Below are 24,124 nucleotides of genomic sequence, written 5' to 3' on the forward strand. Positions count from 1 at the left end.
AAAATGTATTTTGTAGAGGAAGCAAGCCACATATAACAAAGCCACATACACACCCTTACCTAAATATGCTAACTCTACAGTTGCACAACAGTTGAGAAAAGAGAAAAAAAATACAGTGAATCATCATTCAGTTAAATGAGTTTTGGTCTCATTTGTAAAGTCAGTTGTGATTCACTGAAGTTTGATTCAGTCAAAATTACTATCATATATGTGTGTGGTATGATGTAGATAGTATTTTATAAATAAAAGGCTACAGCAAATTTATCAGCAATAGCATTTAAATTATGTATGTATGGTTTAATACATTTCACACCTGATCTTCAACTGCAAATACAATTGATCTTTAACATTCACCTAAACTACCACCAGAAGAGACAGAGATGACCTTGTCTTAATATAAGTGGCCTTAATAAAACAACAATGCATGTTAGCAGTCTGCCTTTAACCTTCGGCAGGTACATGGCCTGCAAAATCTCTTACTTAATGTTCTAGAATGATTACTATTGGTAGATGCTGAAATAGGACTGCTTATTTGCTGCTGTGACACACCCAAGTAAACTGATTAAAGAACACAAAGATTTGGAGCAGATATTGCATGAGCTCTACTGACACTTAGCATATTTTTATTGTTTTTACTGTGAAAACTTGAGACCACAACAGTTATCTAAAAATGCTGTATGTCACTGTACTAAACCAATATATTCAACAGTCATCCTAGACAGGCAATGAATGCCCAGTTTTATGAAAATGTAGTGGTGCAAAGCATGATACAATCTCAACAATTCACCAAGAAAAGTAATTCATTTATGCTGAACAGCACGATGTCAGCTCAAAATAGCTACTGACGCTTGCATAAAGCTATGTAACACAGCAAAGGAGGCTTGTGGCAAAATGAAAATGCAATTTTGTTCTCACATCAACTGCAAGAATAACAAAGCATCAGGTGCGCTTGATACACAGTGTCAAACAGCAAAACCAGAACAGATATTGCCATGTTCTTAAAAACACTTTTTTAACTTAGGAATATGGGAGTATTTCCAAAGATATGGTAGCAGAAATACTCTAATTACACATTAAATAAAGTGCCACTATTTGCTGGTAATTAGTATGGATGGTTTCCAGGTCCCATTGATAGCAGCAGAACACTTTTTGTATAAACTGCACAAGTACACCCCCCACAGTAAACAACTGAGAAATTAACTGCAGCTATTTTGTCATGCTCTTCTTAAAAACTGTCACCTTTCTTTTCAGCAATAAAGAGCTAGGTTTAGTATATTGCTTAATATACATAACAGCATTCAGAGCTTTACATCTCCATACATTTATATCAGTGTTTATTTATTTATTGTAATTTTAGTGCTCTTTAATTTTCCAGTATATAGGTAAATATTATATATTACATGTGTGTGTGTGTATGTGTGTGTGTGTGTGTGTGTGTGTGTGTGTGTGTGTGTGTGTGTGTGTGTCTATATTAGATATAAATCACACAAAGGCTCCCTACTAAAATGCTGGCACTCAAAATGCCAAGTGCAGACAAGCTGAAAAAAGACTGAAAATACAAGAAAAGAGCAAATCTCAAAGATAGCTCTTCTCCTTTAAGCTTCTTTTTTGCTGGGGGTATGCCCCCCACCCCACAAACTTATATATATACCAACTCAGAGATCACCATACCTCGGAGAAAAAAGAATATTATGCAAAAAAGCCATCTTGGACTTAGTATATGTAAATCTGTTTTTTTTTCATCCATTCAGTGTCCATGTTTCAGGACTCACTCTAGCAGGTCCCAACATTTCAAACGGTTACCTGAAGGGGATCATACACAGGATTGTTATAATACATAACAAATAACATGCCATAGTCATTCAGGGTTGGTCCCTTCCATACCTCTTATGCCAAGTCTGTATTACAAGCTGATATGTGGTTCTGTGGTACAAGACAAGCAGACCTCAGAAGTCTTCTTTGAAGTGATGGCCTCATGCTTGGCACATAAGTAAAACCTTATGAAGTGAAGAACTCAAGCAGGGCATGTAAATATAGCCTTAATACAAATCATTGTAATATTTCACAGTGGATAGGAACTCAGTGATCAACACTACCCTTATTTATAATGGTACAAATGTCCCTAACATGGTTTGTTCCCTGCACTTCATAGATACATACTTTTATAGCTTGATCCCACCAAATCACTACCCCACATTTTACCATTAGTTTGGCCTAAATGTTTTTAAATTAAACCACCACTTTTTGCTGAAATACTTTTCAGGACATTCTAGTTGAATTCTCCTCATCTGGTTTGCTTCTATAATTCTTTATGCTGAGCACTTTATACCAATGCAAATGAAGTACTCAATTTTATCTTATACATTTTCTGGGGTCTATATTATCTTGTCAAAAGATGTGTCCAGCGAACACATTTTCATCGACAGGTAAACAGTGAACTCTCTAATTGCCGAATGGCCACATCAGTGACTTTTTTCCCAGGGGAAAAAAGCGCTTGGCCTACTAAACAAAAAACAAATGTTCAAACCCTACATAGTGGGGGGCTGTGCCCCCCACACCCCCCTAACTAAATATACCAACTCCGAGATCGCACTACAGTGGGAAAAGGGCAAATCCCTGATGACGGCCAAGTGCTTTTTTTCCCCTGGGGAAAAGTCACTGATGTGGCCATTCGGCAGTAACAGAGTTTGCTGTTTACTTGTCGATGAAGACATGTTCACTGAACACGTCTTTCAACAAGATAATATAGACCATATTTTCCTGACCTCTCTATGCTAGGTAGTATTTCCTTAGAACTCTCAAGGCTCAGTATAATTAGCCCTGCCATCACAGCAAGCTTGGCACTGCCACCAGTATGTGATAGATGACTGACACTGTTGGGGATATGACTCATACCACTACAAACAAGTGCACCACTTGAGTATGTGAGGAACAGGGGCTGTGGTTCTTAGATCCACTCCACTCCTAAATGGGGGTCCTGGCTACCAGAGGGATGATCTCTTGAGTTACACAACTGGTGCCTAAAAGGTTAAAAAATATGTGCAACGCTGCTTCAATAACTAATTTGCCAAATATAACCTGGCCCAAAAAGCATAAAGGAAAAATGCATTGTTCTCACCAAGACTTTTACTGCACACTGATCACTTGCAGAGTTGAATCTTTGACCTATTATCCCATGCTCCCTTCTCAACACACTGTCTATGACTCACAGTATCTTCCAGAGTCTATTACTCAAGGAAAATGTTTTTCAAACAAAGTATTACTCTCATACACATACTTGTGCACATACATTTATATAAGTAACAGGAAAGACTGTCAGAAAGCTCCAGTTGTCTACAGCTTTCTTCCTGGCATGGTAGTACTACCCCCACTGTAGATATGGGCACACACTGGTTGTCCAACCACTCCTGATTTAGTCAAATATAAATGTTTAAATAATGATATCTCTCCAGTAGTATGCTCTTGTGATCTAGCTAAAGAAGTTGGTTACCACAGATTTGCCAGCCTACAGTGTTCATGCCATTTCTCAGATAATAAACAATAATACAGAAATTAATAAATACAAGCCACAAGAGTATATAGGTGAATAAATAAAACTATACTTAAACAAAAAAGACAGTGCTAATATAAACTAAATATCCAGATGTCAAGATAATGAACACAGAATATCAAAATAGTTTTACAAGGCAGAATATTTAAAGAAAAGTCTGATCTACAGCTAAATAAATACAAAATAATAAACTCTAGCTTAAAGAGGAATGAACCCTTACTCCTCTGAGCTCCTAAAATGTACAGTGCAGACCTCAAAGAACAGCAAACTTCATAGAAGTGTAACTAAGATCAAAAACGCAGTTGAGCAATGACGATGCATTAATACATAGTTCCATAGTTTCAGTTTCAAATATGTACTGTAGCTCATCACTGCAGAAACCAGGGATTATCAAATTACATCATTTCTCTTCCACAGGAAAAAAACATATGCAATTACATCATATCAGAAAATATTAAGTCCTATCTCACTCTACAGAAGACAAATTAACAGTAAAAAATACTCCTGTTAACTGTTTGCATATCAATGGCTGCTTCCCTTTCACAACTCTGGCCCACTGTCCCTTTGAAGCACATTGTGACTGCATTTTATGGACCTGTTTTTCCTGCCTCCAAACATCTGGCGTGTTTTTTTAAATGCAAATAATTAAGTCTTTTCCAAGAAACTGTAGAAAGGTACAATTTGTATTTCCAATACAACCTTAATACATTCCCTTTCTTCTCTTTTCATTCATAAAGAAAAGGTTACAAAGTTACACACTTGTATGGAACAGGAAGCACATATATTGCAGAGTTCACAAAGCTTAAATAAATCTTTTCAAAGGGGCTAACATTCTGAAGTAACAACAAAAATACATCACATTTTGAAATCAGTTGCCTGTCCTGGCAATGCTTCATCATGCCCTGTTGATCAGTTAATGTCTTTGGCCATTCATCCACAAGCAGGACTTCTCTTATACAGCACTGTCTGATATGGAATTCTGCCCACATTCAAATGTCAGTAATGTCATAAAAATCCTCAGAACATTAAACATTTGCCTATAGTTTTGCTCTTGGCAATGTTGAATAGTACTACAAATTATTTGCTTTATTTATATTATAATTGTGTGTATATGGGGTTTACTCACCCTTTTCTACAGTGTTTCTTGTCTAGCAGAATGTTCACATGGTGCAGTGCAGAAATATAAAATATCACACATTCTTCCAAGGCATGCTTCTGACTACTAACTACCAGAGGCCTATAGTAGAAGCTATAGTTAGCCCCACACTTCCTTCTCCATATGACTTTTCTTGTTGTATCTCTTTTACATATTCAAGTGATACAACCAATATATTTACAGCCCCACAGAACAGTGCTACTGATGTGTCTATATTCACCTAGTACATACATGTCAGCATACATCTAGAAATAAACTAGCACATTCTACAAACATGAAAAAATGGCAGAAAACTGCAAACTATATATCAGGCCTACAGCTTCATGGGAGGCATACTCAAGATGCAATTGCATTATACTTGTTAAATAGGAGTAGGACTGAATAGTATATAGTAAGAATATACCTGTGTTTCACACAAATCAGCCCATGTTCAGCTGCAAGATGCACCCATGGACAAGTCCAGAGCTGCATGCTAATGCTATGTACCTCAGAACAGGCTGTAACTGCATGCCACACAACACAATACTAGGGATGCATACTGGATACATCAGAAAGGGTTACAGTTAAATATTACATATGTCAGACTGTGCTGTACCTGCATGCTACACATATCAAAACTGTGTTGTATCATTATTCTTATACATTAAACTGTTGTACGCTACACACATCAGTCTGGGCTAGTACTATATGCTAAAAACACCGGGCATGCTGCAGCTTCATAATGCTTACATTATAGAGTAGTTTGACTGAACCTCACAGACATCTGAAAGGTGTGTAATTTCAATTTACCCACATGGTTCCAATTACATGTCACATAAATCCAACATGGCTAGACAGCTCTATAGTAAGCTCAGCTAAAAGGGCTGCAGCTGCATACAGTAAAGGCAAGATAAAACTATAGCCCCATGTTGCATACAGCAGATAGGGCTGTAAACATTGTGTGGGATACAGGTGTATTCTGGGTACATATGGACAGGCATTCATCAGGCAAGGAAACAGCAAATTCTACACATGGACAGATATACACCAGGGGAGAAATTGGCTACAGTCGCACAAAGTTGAGGCTACAACAACAACCCGAGTAATTGCAGACCCATAAGCTTGACCAGCCTCATCTGCAAGGATATGTAAAGGATCATTATGAAACTAATAAACAGAGATATAAGTGACCTACAGGCTCTTGATCCCAACCCGTTCAGATTAATCACAGGCAGATCTTGTCTACTTAACCTGGGTGACTTCTTTGAAAAAGTCGCTGAGTCAATGGACAAGGGCAAATCAGTACACACTGCCTATATGGACCTTGCAAAGGCATTCAACACCATCCCACACTCAAGCATCATATATAAACTCTCCCAGTTAAATGTTAATGCCTATGTAACTCATTGGATAGCAAGCTGGTTCACAAACAGAGCACAGGAAGTAGGGGTAAGAGGCTCTGCCTCCACCAAAAAAACTGTCACTAGTAGAGTGCCCTCAGGTTCAGTCCTTGGTCCCCTTTCTTTATTTACTTATTGGAGGTCAAAGCTAATCTTAAGGGATTGCGGCTGGCCAAGTTTGCCGATGACTGCAGACCTGATGCCATCATACACTCCTGAGGGGACACCATGATTCTACAACAGGGCCTGTCCCAAACATATAATTGGTGTCAAAACCATGGACGGAAAGTAAATGCCAAGAAATGTGTAATTGTATCCTTCAATGAGCATGAATTATTTTGCAACTACTACATTACCAATACCCCCTGAAAACTGATCTTGCAGTTAAAGATCTGGGAACCTGTTTTGATCACCTCATCTCCACTATTATAAAGAAGTCCTTTTTAATTGCACAGCTTATATTGAAGACCCAGGAACATTACTGTCCCTCAGTACTCCGCACTCATTAAGCATTATTAAGGTTTCAGTACCCATCCAAACAATTGTCACAGCTGAAATGAACATAATCCTTTCTCAGTAAACAAGTCAAGCATAGAAACCATAAACACTATGCAGACCATCTAAAAGCCTTGTTTGCCTTCTCAGTATCATACAGGTTACTGAAAAGCAGCCTCTGGTTTGTATGTATATAAAATATGTATACATCTCTCTCTGTCTCATATATATATATATATATATATATATATATATATATATATATAGCCTAAACATAGCCTGTTCTATTAGACCTATTAAACATTTGGAGTCCAGTGGTATCAGAAACACCTGCTCAAGGGACCTCAATCTCTGTTGAAAGACTAACAGAATAGGTTCATAGGTTGATACTAGGCTATCTGCCCTAGGGCATTTATAAGCCTAGCCAGAGTGTGTTTGGCTTTCACCACCCTTTTAGATTAGTTGACTGTGCCTCTGTATAGTAGGTCACAGAAGATAGCCCTTTTGAGGTTAGGTTACTGTGCCTCTGTCTAGTAGGGACACAGAAGAGATCCCAGGGTAAACCTACGATCTCCCATCCACTCGTCAAGATTTCTCTTGAAGAGGGTCATTGAGGGACTCTGCCTAACATGGATTGGGATTTTGTTCCAGAGTGAGGGGAAGCCTCTGGGATATGAATCTGTCCCTCCAGCATGTCCTATTTATTTCTGTGCTGAGGTTTAAGTCCCTGGAGCATGTAGCTCTAAGGGATTTGGATTTCCTGAGGTGGAGCATGTCCATTAATTCTGGGTTGGACATGGCTTTATATGTCAGGCACAGATCACCTCTGAGTAGGCGGTAAGCAACTGAGTAGAGCTGGAGTTTCTTTAGCCTAACTGCGTAGGGCATCTGTTTGAGTCCCTTTGATCCTCTTGGTGAGGTACTTTTGGGGTCTTTCCAGTTGCTGCAGGTGTCAGGTAAGGTACATCCTAAATGGGGCATTGTATTCAATTATGGGCCTGATGAGTGATGAGTAGAGGGGCACAATGACCTCTCTTGATCTAGATGTGAACCCTTTTGTGATAAGGTGGGCTATATAGAAGGTCTTTCTAACCACTTTGGCAACGTAATTGTCAAAGGAGAGATTGCTATCTACTTGGGTCGCCAAATCCCTAACTACTTCTTCCCTACTTAATGGATCACCACCTATGTGGTAATTTGTGGGCACTTTGTTTTTCCCAAAGGGGATGACTATGCACTTTTTGGCATTTAGCTTTAGGCCATGGCTCTGGCACCAGATATCCATCTCTGTGAGACCCTTTTGGAGGATGCTTGTGTCAGTCTGCGAGTCGATTATGGCACCTAGTTTGCAGTCATCTGCGAACTTGGTCAGCCATTGTCCTCCCGTGTTAGCCTGTACCTCAGAGAAATATATACCGAACAAGAGAGGTCCCAGGACTGAGCCTTGTGGGACGCCACTTGTAACTGGTTTAGAGTCTGACATGGCACCTTGAATTCTGACCATGTGGGTTCTATCCCTGAGCCAGTTTGCAACCCATCTTGTGACATAGGGGTTGATATTTAAGCTGGTGAGCTTATTTATGATGCCCGAGTGGGGTATTGTGTCGAAGGCTTTTGCGAGGTCCAGGTAGGCTGTGTGGACTACCTTCCCTTCATCTATGGCCTTGGGGACTGTTTCAAAGAGGTCGACCAGGTTCAAGAGGCAAGATCTGCCCTTAACAAAGCCAAATTGGGTAGGATCCAGTGTTTGGACGTTCCCAATGTCTTTGTTTATGAGTTTCATGATGATACGCTCCATAGCTTTGCAGACCAGGCTAGTCAGGCTTATAGGGCAATAGTTTCCAGGGTCTGTTGTGGCACCACCTTTGTGGAGTGGGACCACTGTTGCTGTACGCCATTCCTTGGGTGCATATCCTGTAGTAAGGCTGAGATTGAACAGTGACTTTATGTGAGGGTTCAGTTCTTCTTGGAGTTCATGTAAGACGCAGCCCGGGACACAGTCCGGTCCCATTGATGCTGTGTTTTTTTGCTTTGGAGAGGGCAGCTCTCACCTGTGCATCTGTGATGTCAGGGAGGCTACACTCTGTTGGGATAGACATTTGCTCTTTTGGGGGGGAAGGGGGGGAGAAGTTTGCACTGAACCTGTCTGCCAGGATGTTGGCAATGTCTGAGGGTTTAGTGTATTTTTTGTCATTTTGAACTAACTCAGAGCATATCTGGGAGTTGCCACCCAGGTTCCTGACATAACTAAAGAAGGCCTTGTGATTATCTTTAGCGTCTTGTGCAATTTTTCTTTCAAAGCTGGCCTTAGATGATTTTATGAGGGGATCGCAGTTTCTTGCTAGTACTGATCAGAGATGCCTTCCCTTTTTGGGATTTTGCTCTATCATGTAGTAGCGTCCTCCTTCTGTTGTATAGCTTATTTATGGCTGGGGTCCACCAGACAGGTCTTCTGCCTTTGGAGGAATGAGTCTTGGTTTTATTTGGGATAGCACGATCCATGCATTCCTGTAGGTGTCCATAGAATGCATTTGTAAAGGATTCTGCGGTTTGGGCCGTATTTTCCACTGGCCCGGGGGCTTTGAAGGATTCCACCTCGGTTTTGAGACGTGTGAAGTTTGCTTTTGAGAAATTCTTCAACGTGGTTTCCTTGGCTGGGGGTGGGGATGGGATATGGATGTCCAGTGAGATTAATTTATGGTCAGATCTTACCAATGAGGGGTATACCTCTGGTATGGAACACAGAGTCCCCATGTTGGTGATGATCAGGTCCAATATGTTTTCCCCTCTTGTGGTGGTGGTGACCAGTTGTTCCATAGCATTTGAGTTTATAAAATCTAGGAACCGTTGGGCGAGGATGTTGGGGCTTGAGTAGTACTCCCAGTCTATGTTTGGGTAGTTGAAGTCACCCAATATAATGGTGTTTGGAGAGACCTTCATATTCTCCAGTGTTCTCAGGAAAGCCGAGTGGGGTTCCTGAGTTTGGGAGGGTGGTCTGTAGCAGGCTACAAACTGAAAGGCAGTTTTGCCCACTGTTAGTTGCACATGGATGGTCTCCGATGCTTCATGTAGTGCCACTAACCTGGAGGTGTGGGTATCTTTGATGAATATGGATACTCCCCCTCCTTTTGTGGTTCGGTCTGAGTTTTGGGGGCGAAAAGCATGGTATGAGGTATAACCTGGTAGTGCTGGGGTGCTCTCGGGAGCCTTGAACCAGGTTTCTGTTACGGCACAGATATCGATATTCTCCATACTGAGGAGAGCCTCGGGTGTGTGCATCTTGAGGTTTAGACTTCTGGCATTGAGCAGCATTACCCTTAGTTTCTTTTTCTTTGTGTTGTCTATGGAGGTGGGTTTGTCTTTTGAGCCTTGCCTAAAAAAGGCACTATGGGGGTGGCAAGAGCCTTAGCCAGTATTCGAAAGCCCAGGGGTGACAGGTGCAAGCCGTCCCTAGCGAAGCAACGTGGCTTGTCGAGCATGTCATCCCAGGCTGACAGACACTGGATCCCCTTTGAATGACTTTAGCCAATTGTTAAAATTGATCATTTTGTCTTTATACTGTGGCATCATTCTTGGTGAGGGTAAGATGCTATTCAAGGTCAGGGTCATACCGGCCTGGGCTACATGATCAGAGAGCTCCTCTATGTCTCTTTTCATGTAGTCCAGGGAGGTACGTCTCAGGTCATTCACACCAGCATGGACAATGACGGAGTCATATTTGTACTTGCTTTGGCGTGACCTCAGTACTTGTGTTATGTGGCGGATCCTGGCACCCGACAGGCAGCTTACAGTGACCTTCTCCTTGTTCAGCCTGGTGAGTGGGACGTCAGTGTGTCTGACAATAGAGTCACCTACTACAAGTGTATTAGGTGTGTTGTTTAGCCTTAAGGGCTGTGACTGTGTGGCACACTGACTTTGTGAACTATGTGATACGTGAGTATTGTTGTGGGGTAGCGGTTGCTTGGATGTCTGTTTTGGAGGTCTCTGCTGCTTGGGCAGATTTTTATTTAGAGCCTCCAAGTATGTTTTTGTGTGTTTATGTGTTTGGTTTTCTGTTGCGATAGGTCTATGTGAGACTGGATTTGTGGTGTGTGTGGTTACCTTCTCCTCCTGACTGACTGCGCCAGTACTGGGTTGAGAAAGCTCAGCCTCCAGTTTGGCTATATAGTTGCATCTCTCACATATATTTGAGCTTGTTGGGAGGAGGAGAGGGTGGTCTGTGTACATAAGGCAGTTGTAACATTGCCTCAAGATTCCCAGATTCACCAGCTGGACTGGAGAGTAAACCGAAAACTGACTTTTGGACATGCCAGAATAGTATAAGGAACTACTTTTTGACTGATCAAAAAGGACCAATGGGGAGCCAAGTACTTAAAGGGAGTATAAGAGGGTGTAGTGCTTTAGTTTATTAGTGCTTACTTATAAGATTACTTATACGAGCAACTGCAGGGCTTCAGAATGAAAATATAGTGCTTACTTTGAGATTTAGAACAGTTCTAAGGGAAAAAGTGAAGAGCAGACTTTGTGGAGCTGGGAATAGTTTAAACCCGTTTAAGCGGCGCTGCCCGATGCTGCGCTATGCGCAGCATCGTGCAAAACCACGCAAATGCGGGTTCTAAAGCAGGGAAACTGAAAGAGATAGGAATTGACTCAGAGTGGCCAATAAGCTACTAGTTTGAGGGCTGAGACCACTCCTCCAGGGATAGATAGGCTGCTCAAATCTCCCCACTCTCACTGGTGAACAGAGAAGCTTCCTCCTATCCAAGTAAGGATATGGGCAACACAGGAAACTATACCACAGTCCGGAATTCAGCAAAACCTGAAATCTGGACTAATCTAGTTCAGCAAAGGCGGGAAAAGAGAATATTTTTTTTGTTTGTTTTTTTCACGAAACAGCAGAAAAACACACAGAAAACACTGTAAATGCTATAAACAGGCTAGCGCACTTTAGTGCGTAGCCTACAACAGTTATACAATACAAAAAACGACTTAAATTGAAATGAAACAAGTGCAAAAACTGTAAAAAGCAGAAGGCAGATGCAATTTAAACTTTTTAAAGCACAGATCAGTTAGAAATTCACTTTTTAGGCTGGAAAAGGCAGTCGGAGCAAAAAAACAGAGGAAAAAAACTGTAAAAAGCAGAAGGCAGATGCAATTTAAACTTTTTAAAGCACAGATCAGTTAGAAATTTACTTTTTAGGCGGGAAATGGCAGTCGGAGCAAAAAAACAGAGAAAAAAATACTTAAATCTGGAAAAGTATCTCTTGGGTCTCTCTGTTGCCTGTATCACTCTGCAGGACACCACGAGGAGCTGTGCGGAGTTGTATACTGGTGCAAAACCGTGCAAATGCGGGTTTTAAAGCAGGGAAACTGAAAGAGATAGGAATTGACCCAAAATGGCCAATAAGCTACTAGTTTCAGGGCTGAGACCACTCCTCCAGGGACAGATTGGCTGCTCAAAGCTCCCCACTCTCACTGGTGAATGTGCTGGAGATATAGGTGTATATCACAGGGAATATGACTTATGTGAACTGGCTTCCCCCTCCATATAAATCAAAGTACTTCTCTTGCTCTATTCAAATATAAGTTTTACAAATGGATGGATAATCACAAATTCACACCTGATTTAGCCCCATCAGCCTTCATGGACAAGGGAAACATATAAATAACCAACATATACTTGTGTGGCCCATACTTGGAGATTCAAATTGCAAAATATAAGGGCTAACAATTACCATGGGGATAGAGGGTTAGGCTTCTTAAGATCTTCACAGATAAATATCCTAGTAAGTACTCATAAACCTATAAAGGTATGTACTACAGTCCAAAAAAGGTAGTAGCTTCCTGTTACATCATACATAATTGCAGATGATAGGTGTGTGCTTTACACATTACATAAACTAACAGCTGATACAATACATTCAGTGGACTACACTATAGTTGCAAACAGGCAAAGTTATAGCTTCATGTGAGACAAGGGGCAGGGTCACAGCTGCATGGTACATAATGCATTCGTCATGCAAACTGCAGATGCAAATATACATGTTGGATATATCGTGGCCAGTCAAATATCATCAGACTGAATTACAGCCATAGCCTACACACATTGGGCAAAGCTAGACCTGCACACTGAACACATTGGAAAGGATCAGACTAATGTATCACCCCTACAAACATAAAGTTACACCTGGATACAGTGCAGAAGCACTGCATCTACAAACTGTAACACCAGCTATATCTGGTTCAAAACAGGCCCTTTTAATGCAAGGCTATTGATGAGGGCACTTGCCTATTACTGTTGCTCACATCAGGTCTTTGCAAATTGTGTACCATAATCGTTCCAGAATTAAATTTATCTTTCAAATGACATATCAGATTATTTAATATGGTTTTGATATGAAACACAGCATGCAGAAACTGAAGTGTTCTAACGCTCCAGGCTTGTCACAGCTGGACATTTCCAAAGCCCTTATTGTTTAACTTATGTTAAACCAATTATGAGATGTTTGTCCATCTGTATGAAGTCTTAATGTATGCAAATGGCAAAGTTTTCTTTTCATCCTTCCAGAACTCTGTTGTAAATTAACTGCAAAATAGCATCAACACTTATATAATGTTTGACACTCTGCAACAGTGGCACCATCCTTCAATAAATGTAATGCCTGCACATAAACAAAAAAACAAAAAAAGCTAAAAATAACTTACCTCGAAAAGGTGGAAAATTCTTCTTCATTTAAAAACACCAAAGTAGTAATATATTTGACTACATACAAGGAAAGTATTTGATGTCAAAGGCTAGAAGTGGTTAAGATAATTTAGATATACATGACATGTATATTTTAGCACTGTGTATGCTTTATAATGTAAATATAATGGATATGGGGAAAAGACAGAGCAGTAAAAATGCTTATTCCTAATATATAAATTGTATATTGCCTGTAAGAAAAAATATTCATGCTTGGGAATCCTGCTTAACAAGCCTGCTTCCATCAGCAACAAGAAAACATTATGATTTCCCTTACTGTCTGCATAAGAAACAAAGACAAATGTCATATAATAAGGAAAGATGGGTGCAGGCATTACATACATAAGTATGGTGAAAGGAGATACAAGGTTGGAAAATAACACTTACCTGACATAAGCAACTCTAAAAAACACTTGCAGCTTCATGTATAATGTGCAAAAATGTGTTTATGCTTCCAGCATTTATACTTGCATACAGTGATTGTCACAGTTTAAAAAAGAAGGATGTTGGGCACATCAAGTTGAGCAGGAAAATATGCCATCTCAGTCTCACTCCACAAGTTCTCTGTTACCTCCCCAAAAATAAGCCTACCAACAGTAATGCAAAATGCAGAGAGACAAGCAGGGAGCTCTGAGCATTGTGACAGCTGAAGAGATTTATTAATTTTCACCCTCAGAAAAAAAGCACATATGCTAACATGCTACCAACTCTTCAATTCGTATTCAAAATTCTTGTCTGATACTACTGTCTACCTTCCTCTCTTATATGTAGGTTGTACTATCTGTTACAATAACACCCCAATACTGCTTTCTGCTGACATTCATAAGGATGGTGCTCTCCAGTATGAAACCAGACTTCAATGGTTACTTAAGAATGAAAATATCACATACAGTTCGGTTCATAGGCTGATACTAGGCTATCTGCCCTAGGACATTTATAAGCATAGCCAGAGTGTATTTGGCTTTCGCCACCATTTTAGATTAGTTGACTGTGCCTCTGTATAGTAGGTCACAGAAGGTAGCCCTTTTAAGGTTAGTTTACTGTACCTCTGTCAAGCAGGGACACAGAAGAGATCCCAGGGGTAAACTTACGATCTCCCATCCACTCGTCAAGATTTCTCTTGAAGAGGGTCGGTGAGGGGCTCTGCCTAACATGGATTGGGATTTTGTTCCAGAGTGAGGGGAGCCTCTGGGATATGAATCTGTCCCTCCAGCATGTCCTATTTATTTCTGTGCTGAGGTTCAAGTCCCTGGAGCATGTAGCTCTAAGGGATTTGGATTTCCTGAGGTGAAGCATGTCCATTAATTCTGGGTTGGACATGGCTTTATACGTCAGACACAGATCGCCTCTGAGTAGGCGGTACGCAACTGAGTTTCTTTAGTCAAACTGCATAGGGCATCTGTTTGAGCCCCTTGATCCTCTTGGTGAGATACTTTTGGGGTATTTCCAGTTGCTGCAGGTGTCGGGAAAGGTACATCCCAAACGGGGCATTGTACTCAATTATTGGCCTGATAAGTGATGAGTAGAGGGGCACAATGACCTCTCTTGATCTAGATGTGAACCCTTTCATGATAAGGTGGGCTATATAGAAGGTCTTTCTAACCACTTTGGCAATGTGATTGTCAAAGGAGAGATTGCTATCTACTTGGGTCCCCTGGTCCCTAATTACTTCTTCCGTACTTAATGGATTACCACCTATGTGATAATTTGTGGGCACTTTGTTTTTCCCAAAGGGGATGACTATGCACTTTTTGGCATTTAGCTTTAGGCCATGGCTCTGGCACCAGTTATCCAACTCTGTGAGACCCTTTTGGAGGATGCTTGTGTCAGCCGGAGAGTCGATTATGGCACCCAGTTTGCAGTCATCTGCGAACTTGGTCAGCTATAGTCCACCCATGTTAGCCTGTACCTCGGAGAAATATATACCGAACAAGAGAAGTCCCAGGACTGAGCCTTGTGGGATGCCACTTGTAACTGGTTTAGAGTCTGACATGGCACCTGCTATTCTGACCATGTGGGTTCTATCCCTGAGCCAGTTTGCAACCCATCTTGTGACATAGGGGTTGAGATTTAAGCTGGTGAGCTTATTTATGATGCCAGAGTGGGGTATTGTGTCAAAGGCTTTTGCGAGGTCCAGGTAGGCTGTGTGGACTACCTTCCCTTCATCTATGGCTTTGGTAACTGTTTCAAAGAAGTCGACCAGGTTCAAGAGGCAAGATCTTCCCTTAACAAAGCCGAATTGGGTAGGATTCAGTGTCTGGAGGTTCCCAATGTCTTTGTTTATGATTTACATGATGATACGCTCCATAGCTTTGCAGACCAGGCTAGTCAGGCTTATAGGGCGATAGTTTCCGGGGTCTCTTGTAGCACCACCTTTGTAGAGTGGGACCACTGTTGCTGTACGCCATTCCTTGGGTACATATCCTGTAGTCAGGCTGAGATTGAACACTGACTTTATATGAGGGTTTAGTTTTTCTTGGAGCTCGTGTAAGACACAGCCAGGGACACCGTCTGGTCCCACTGATGCTGTGTTTTTTGCTTTGGAGAGGGAAGCTCTCACCTGTGCATCTGTGATCTCAGGAAGGCTACACTCTGTTGGGATAGACATTTGCTCTTTTGGTGGGGAAGGGGGGGGGGAGAAATTTGCACTGAACCTTTCAGCCAGGATGTTGGCAATGTCTGTGGGTTCAGTGTATTTTTTGTCATTTTGCATATCTGGGAGTTGCCTCCCAGGTTTTTGACATAACTAAAGAAGGCCTTGTGATTATCTTTAGTGTCTTGTGCAATTTTTCTTTTGAAGCTGGCCTTAGATGATTTTATGAGGGATCATAGTTTCTTGCTAGTACTGATCAGTGACGCCTTCCCTTTTTGGGATTTTGCTCTGCCATGTAGTAGCTTTCTCCTTCTGTTGTATAGCTGATTTATGGCCGGGGTCCACCAGACAGGTCTCCTGCCTTTGGATGAGTGAGTCTTGGTTTTATTGGGGATAGCATGCTCCATGCATTCTTGTAGGTGTCCATAGAATGCTTTTGTAAAGGATTCTGCATTTTGGGCCGTATTTTCCACTGGCCCAGGGGCTTTGAAGGATTCCACCTCAGTTTTGAGAAGTGTGAAGTTTGCTTTTGAGAAGTTCTTCTCCGTGGTTTCTTTGGCTAGGGGTGGGGATGGAATATGGATGTCCAGTGAGATTTGTTTATGGTCTGATCTTACCAATGAGGGGTATACCTCTGGTGTAGAACATAGAGACCCATGTTGGTGATGACCAGATCCAATATGTTTTCCCCTCTTGTGGGAGTGGTGACCAGTTGTTCCATAGCATTTGAGTTTATAAATTCTAGGAACCGTTGGGTGAGGGTGTTTGGGCTTGAGTAGTTTTCCCAATCGATGTTGGGTAGTTGAAGTCACCCAATATAATAGTGTTTGGAGAGACCTTCATATTCTCCAGTGTTCTCAGGAAAGCCGATTGGGGTTCCTGTGTTTGGGAGGGTGGTCTGTAGCAGGCTACAAACTGAAAGGCAGTTTTGCCCACTGTTAGTTGCACATGGATGGTCTCCGATTCTTCGTGCAGTGCCACTAACCTGGAGGTGTGGGTATCTTTGATAAATATGGATACCCACCCTCTTTTTGTGGTTCGGTCCGAGTTTTGGGGCCGGAAAGCATGGTATGAAGTATAACCTGTTAGTGCTGGGTTGCTCTCGGGAGCCTTGAACCAGGTTTCTGTTACTGCACAGATATCTATATTCTCCATACTGAGGAGAGTCTCGAGTGCATGCATCTTGAGGTTTAGACTTCTGGCATTGAGCAGCATTACCCTTAGTTTCTTTTTCTTTGTGTTGTCTATGGGGGTGGGTTTGTCTTTTGAGCCTTGCCTAAAAAAGGCACTATGGGGGTGGCAAGAGACTTTGCCAGTATTTGAAAACCCAGGGGTGACAGGTGCAAGCCGTCCCTAGTGAAGCAACGTGGCTTGTCGAGCATGTCATCCCAGGCTGACAGACACTGGATCCCCTTTGAATGACACCAATACTTTAGCCAATTGTTAAAATTGATAATTTTGTCTTTATACTGTGGCATCATTCTTGGTGAGGGTAAGATGCTACTCAAGGTCAGGGTCATACCGGCCTGGGCTACATGATCAAAGAGCTCCTGTACGTCTTTTTTCATGTAGTCCAGGGAGGTACATTTCAGGTCATTCACACCAGCATGGACAATGATGGAGTCATATTTGTACTTGCTTTGGAGTGACCTCAGTGCTTGTGTTATGTGCCGGATCCTGGCACCCAACAGGCAGCTTACAGTGACCTTCTCCTTGTTCAGCCTGGTGAGTGGTACGTCAGTGTGTCTGACAATAGAGTCACTTATTACAAGTGTATTAGGTGTGTTGTTTAGCCTTAAGGGCTGTGACTGTGTGGCACACTGACTTTGTGAGCTATGTGCTACGTGGATATTGTTTCATGGTATCTGTTGCTTGGATGTCTGCTTTGAAGGTCTCTGCTGCTTAGGCAGATTTTTATTTAGAGCCTCCGAGTATGTTTTTGTGTGTTTATGTGTTTGGTTTGCTGATGCGATAGGTCTATGTGAGACTGGATTTGTGGTGTGTGTGGTTACCTTCTCCTCCTGACAGGCTGTACCACTACTGGGTTGAGAGAGCTTAGGCTCCAGTTTGGCTATATAGTTGCATCTCTCACATATATTTGAGCTTGTTGGGAGGAGGAGGAGAGGGTGGTCTGTATACATAAGGCAGTTGTAACATTGCCTCAAGATTCCCAGATTCACCAGCTGGACTGGAGAGTAAACTTGAAACTGACCTTTGGACATGCCTGAAATATATAGGGATCTACTTATTGACTGATCAGAAAGAACCAATAGGGAGCAAGTGCTTAGAAGGAGTATAAGAGGATGTAGTGCTTTAGTTTGTGTTTACCTATGAGATTACTTATAAGAGCAAGTGCAGGACTTTAGAATGAAAATAGAGTGCTTATTTTGAGATTTAGAGCAGTTCTAAGGGAAAAAGTGAAGAGCACACTTTGTGGAGCCGGGAATAGTTTAAACCTGTTTAAGCGGCGCTGCCCGACACTGCTCTGTGCGCAAGACCACGCAAAAAGACAGTCGCAGGGTTTTAAGAGAGAGAGATTAAGGAGATCAAGGAGTTTGGAATTGACCCAAAATGGCCAATAAAACTTTAGCTTCTAGGCAGTAACCACTCCTACAGGGACAGGCAGGCTGCTCAGTGTTAACCACTGCCACTGGTGAACACAGAGACTTCCCTTTAGCCCAAGCAAGCACTGGCCTCCAAGAAACTTACAAACAGTCCAGAACAGCAAATCTGTAACTGAACTTTCTTAAATTTCAGAAAGTGGGAAAAAAGCAAGATTTTTTTTTTGTTTGTTTTAGTTTAAAGGTAGCAGAGATACACAAGTAGCAAAATATCCACAACAGTGCAATAAATGACCCCACACTTGAGTGCTAGGCCAGAGTCAGGTAAAATGCAATTTTAAGAGAAAAAAACAATTTTAAATTAAGTGCAATACAGAAAATGCAGTAAACAGGCTCTAGATGTGTTCTAAATACTGTTTCTAATACAGATATAAACTTTAGCAAGCTGGAAAACGCCGAAAAGTAGGCGGCAAAGCAGTAATTAAAGAAATACTTCAGGGTTTGACATGCACCACATCATATCTCAAAGTCTACTTTTCTTTTTACATCATATGATACTTCTGCTGAAAACTCAGGTGTGTGGTCAAAAAATGTCCATTTGGCTCATGTAGTCACTCGTAATGTTTTATCTAATGCAAGCAATTCAGTTCTATATTTGCTTTTGTGTACACAAAACTCCACCTTACATAGGGTTACTTGGTGATGCAAATGCAGTAAGACTACACAGTCTGTATATAAGATGGCATTTTATGTCCCTTATTTGCATTATGTTTAGTTTTATAATTAAACAGGTCCATTGATCATTTAACAAGACCCCAAGCTAAATTAGTCCCTCCCTCCTCCCACCTTCAACATACTTTGACTATGTTCAGAGAGAAGGAATTAGCAAAATATTTTTATTAGATAGAGGACAAATATATTTTTGCCTAGGCTATATTATCTAGTCATCTCTGTTCCAAAGAGTGTACTCAATATGCTTAATGTCATCTCTATGAACTGCAACTTGTGATTACTTAAACTATTGACAATGTTCTTTTTCAGCTTGTTAAATCTGTCCAAATATTTGTACTATGCATGCATAGGTTCACACTGCATGAACTTGTTTAACTTGCAATTAGCTGATATGTTGTTCTGTATTAGAACAATCCAGATGACCTGGAGATATGGAACATATTATCTCAGGCCTCATTAATCTGGACATTGAAAAATCTCTTAACCCTGGACCCCATCAATTCAGCTTTGTCAGAGGAAGGCCCTGCCTATTTAACCTCATTAACTTCCTTGAAAAATTAACTGAAGCAATGGATATTGGTTATGCAGTATATACAAGCTATCTTGATCTGGTTAAGCCTTTGACACTGTTCGCCATTCAGGTATTATTGACAGACTTATAAATCTGAATGTAAATCCTTATGAAGTTAGGTAGACAGCTAGCTGGCTGCCCAACAGAACCCATGTGGTTAGAGTCACAGATGCCACTTTTGAAAGCAAAGAAAGTTACTGGTGGTATATAAAAGAGCTCAGTGCTAGGTCCTTTCATATTTGGCATCTTTCTCATACCTCTAGGCCAACACTCTTGGCCTATGGTTATCTAAGTTTGCAGATGACTGTAAACTGGGTGTTGTTATTCAATTTGGCACAGAATCACAAAAGCTCCAATGTGTGTTATATGTTAACAATTGTTTTGAGGACAATGGTTTCATATAAATGTGAAGAAATATAGTACAGTTCATTTTGGTAAACAAAGCATTTTCACATACCATATAGGTGACACACCCCCTCCAGTCAGACATTGTTTTATGGAATCTAGGCATGCTTCTTAATAATTCCTTATTATCTGATCATCATGTCTGCAGTAGTTAGGAAAGCCTTCTGTCTGGCTTATCTAGTTTCAAAAAGCATTTCTACTACATCAAAAGAAGTCTTAATTTGCCCTTAACGTAGGTTTCATCATACATATTATTGAGTATATTGTATCTTTTGTCATGTATTTGTCTACACCTATCACTAAACATGAGACACCTCAGAGATTCACAGCTAAAAAGATCAGTGGTCTCAAAAATCTTAATTATCAGGACAGACTGGCAGTCCTTTCCCTGTACTCAGTTTTTTATAGACTTCTTCAGGGAGATTTCTGCCTAGCGTTTTGAACCATGAAAAATTCAAACCTCTTTGACCTCTTATTAATTTGCAGAACAAATGGAACTTCAAATGCTAGCTAAGTGAACTAAACAAGATATGTTGGTGTGATAGATTCATATTCCAACACATTTTTCACCACTGGAATAAACTTCCACTACATAGCAAACAGAATAGCAATCTTACCACCTTCAAAGTAAGTCTATGAAATTGGATGGGTGGCTTCAAATTCTCCCCCAGTCTATCTTGCTTTTCCCTCTTGAGGCTGAAGGGAAACACTGAATACATTATTTTTTCTTTAGCTAGATTTGTAATGGTCTGTAGACTAATTGCCTAGTATTACCTATGAAGCTGGGGCTATCTTGTGAACAAGGCATTGTTGGAGTCAGTTGGTGAGGGCGAAAGTAAGTATAGCTGATGCTGGCTACCTGTGAGCAGGGAAGACAGCATTGGCAGGTGCATGACTGACCCTCTTTGGAGGTAGGTGTTATAGCCTGCAGCAGTACAGGACAAGATGTGTGCACCCATCATGCATGACTTTCACATGTTGTGGCCAGATTCTCTGCATGTGTCACTACACTGGTACTGTGACAGGACATACACATCAAATAGGGATAAGTAGGCTAGGACAATAATCTTGACAGCTGCCTGGATGATGACCCTCCATGACCAGCTATTGTTCACACATAACAAATGGAGGACTGATGGTCAACAGTCACAGGGTTAAAAAGAAAAACATAATCACTCTATCAATATACCAAACAAGGTCACTTAGCTATATATATATATATATATATATATATATATATATATATATATATATATATATACTCACACAAACACACACATCATCAGTTAAGGAGCCAAAGGTTTGCTTTGGGTAGAGCTGGCAATATCAGGTAAACCTCTGACCAGCACGATACTATAAAAGTCGAATCTTGATTCAGTAAGATCTTGTTCCCCATTGCTTCACTGCAACACTTACTAGCTGGAAAATAAAGTTTGTTCAGTGAAAACACCTACACAGAGTGGTCATAAAAAAGTGAAGAAGAATCTACATTGGCATCAGGATAGAATAATAAAAAGGTCCATGAAATGATACCTGAGCTTCATTATGTAGACATGTGAAGCCAGAGGAGCCCTGGATAAACATTCATTTCCAGGTAGTACAATGCAAAACAGAACGCTTAGCTTGGAGTGTTCATGAACAGCTCAGTGCAAGATAGCTGTAAGAATGATAAAAATATAAAAGTGTTCAAGTCATATAAAGGGGCACTGACTTAAAAAAAAAAAAAAAATTCATCTGCTTTTACTGTACTTGTGTTTCTTCCTACTTTATTTTGCTTTTGCGTCATCTTAAAAGTACTCAATTGTATTTATTACTGCTTGGTGTAACTTATTCTAAGCCTTTTAGTTTAAATACTTGGGCTTCAGACCAGTTGTTTTACATTAAGAGGGTTTGTGGTCTGCACTGTAGTGGCAGAACAGGTATCCTACATCCTTCTAAGTTGGGAACTGCTGATTGAGGGCTCAGTGTCTGTTACTCTAAAAGTGTATTAATTCTGGTTTAAGCACTTGGGCTTTCAGGCCAGTTATTTTACATTAAGAGGGTTTGTGGTCTGCACTCTTGTGGGAGGAGAGGCTGGACTCTGCCCTTCTGAGCTGGGAATTTCTGGTTAAAGGCTTATAGTGCATGCATATCTGAACTGCTTCTTACTGAAATTGGTACACCTTGTTTGCTGTAGCATAGACTAGATCCAGGCCTGCTGAATCTAGCTTTGTTTGTATAACTTGAGCACTAATCCAGGCATTCTTTAAAGTATTCAATTGTATTTATTACTGCTTGGTAGTAACTTGATTAAAGTGTAGCTATCATTCTAAGTCTTTTGGATTAAGCACTTGGGCTTCAGACCAGTTGTTTTACATTAGGAAGGTTTGTGGCATGCACTGTGGTGGCAGAACAGGTAGCTTTCATCCTTCTAAGTTGGGAACTGCTGATTGAGAGCTCAGTGTCTGTTATTCTTAAAGTGTATTAGTTCTGGTTTATGCACTTGGGCTTCAGGACAGTTATTTTACATTAAGAAGGTTCGTGGTCTGCACTCTTTTGGGAGGAGAGGCTGGACTCTGCCCTTCTGAGCTGGAAATTTCTGGTAAAAGGTTTATAGTGCCTGCATATTTAAACTGTTTCTTACTGAAATTGGTACACCTTGTTTGTTGTAGCATAGACTAAATCCAGGCCTGCTGAATCTAGCTTTGTTTGTATGCTTGTTGTTTGTTTGCTTGTTATTTCCCTGGAATGCTAATTCCACCTAAAATGTGGCTTCTCAGTGCTTCTGTGGATCCCTAGTGATATCTGCATTGCTTACTGTACTTATTTCCTTGTTTCACTTGAAAGAAAGTTACTGTTTGTCGTTTTTGCATTTAAGTTACCTGTAACAAATTGCACTTAAGTTACCTGGCACTTGCTCACTAAAGCAATTATATGTCAGCACTAAAAATTAAAACCACTACACCCTCACACCCCATTGGCCCTTGTTTTCAATTATAAAGGAATTCCCAATATTATTCTAGCATGTCCAAAGGTCAGTTGTCAATCTCCTCTCCGGTCCAGCTGATGAATCTGGGAATCTTGAGGCAATGTTACAACTGCCTCATGTACACAGACAACCCCCTCCTCCTCCCAACAAATTCCAACACATGTGAGAGATGCAACCATATAGCCAAACTGGAGGCTAAGCTCTCTCAACTCAGTACTGGCATAACCAGTCAGGAGGAGAAGGAAACCACACTCACTACAATTCCAGTCTCACATAGACCTACCACGACAGCAAACCAAACACATAATCACACAAAAACATACTCGGAGGCTCTAAATAAAGATCTGCCTAAGCAGCAGAGACCTCCAAAGCAGACACCCAAGCAACCGCTACCCCAAACCAAAACACGTGCAACACATATCTCACAAAGCCAGTGTGCCGAACAGTCACAGCCCTTAAGGCTAAACAACACACCTGATACACTTGTAAGAGGTGACTCTATCGTCAGGCACACTGACATCCCGCTCACCAGGCTGAACAAGGAGAAGGTCACGGTGAGCAGCCTGTCGGGCGCTAGGAACCGCCACATAACACAAGCACTCAGGTTACTCCAAGGCAAGTACAAATATGACTCAGTCATTGTCCATGCTGGTGTGAATTGCCTGAGACGTACCTCCCTGGACTACATGAAAAGAGACATAGAGGAGCTCTCTGAGCATGTAGCCCAGGCTGGTATGACCCTGACCTTGAGTAGCATCTTACCCTCACCAAGAATGATGCCACAATATGAAGACAAGATGATCAATTTCAACAATTGGCTAAAGTACTGGTGTCATTCAAAGGGGAACCAATGCCTGTCAGCCTGGGATGATATGCTCGACAAGCCATGATGCTTCGCTAGGGATGGCTTGCACCTGTCACCCCTGGGCTTTCAGATATTGGCAAAGGCTCTTGCTACCCCCATAGTGC

The sequence above is a fragment of the Protopterus annectens genome, chromosome 13.part0 (genome assembly GCF_019279795.1).
Source record: "Protopterus annectens isolate FY-2018-M chromosome 13.part0, PAN1.0, whole genome shotgun sequence".
NCBI lineage: Eukaryota > Metazoa > Chordata > Ceratodontiformes > Protopteridae > Protopterus > Protopterus annectens.